Source organism: Megalopta genalis, unplaced genomic scaffold (assembly GCF_051020955.1).
Source record: "Megalopta genalis isolate 19385.01 unplaced genomic scaffold, iyMegGena1_principal scaffold0402, whole genome shotgun sequence".
Lineage (NCBI taxonomy): Eukaryota > Metazoa > Arthropoda > Insecta > Hymenoptera > Halictidae > Megalopta > Megalopta genalis.
Window position 1 is genome coordinate 97,501 of NW_027476471.1, and position 787 is coordinate 98,287.

The window sequence follows — 787 nt, forward strand, 5'->3', positions numbered from 1 at the left end:
ATCTCCATTATCCGAACGAAAGCAATACGCCGCTGGTACTTTATTTTATTATAATAATTTAATTATAAGACAGAAACCGCTGATACTTGGTTGTAAAATCTCCATTATCCGAACGAAAGTAACACGCCGCTGGTACTTTATTTTATTATAATAATTTAATTATAAGACAGAAACCGCTGGTACTTGGTTGTAAAATCTCCATTATCCGAACGAAAGCAATACGCCGTTGGTACTTGGTTATAAAATTTTCATTACAAGATAGAAAGCAATATGCCGCTGGTTATATTAATGTAATCTTATGGAAAGCATTACGCCGCTGGAACTTTGACCATTGCAATAATCGATCGGAAGCTATACACAGCAAGGAATACGAATATTATACCAAGAGATCGAAAACAATACGCTGTTCGGACGTTTTGACTAGCTGTCGCACAGTGCAGACGCGCCGACCCGTCGCTCCGCATTTCGAGCGCAATTTCAGTGGTTTTTCAGTTCAGAAAATTACAGAGAGTGTTTGGTTGTGTTGCAGGAGTCAAACTGAATGATTTGATGCATAAAGTTTAATTAAACTCCCATTACTTTGCCGGGAAACATCGATTATTCCGATCTAGAAAGAGACAGAGACAGTCGATCCGCGTTATGTTAAATATTGCAAGGTTCCCGATTCCACAAAATTATAAAAAGTATACGGCTGTGTAGCAGGGATCAAAACGAGTAATTTCGTGTATAAAGTTTAATTAATATCCCATTAGTTTGCCGGGAAACATCGATTATTCCGATCTAGAAA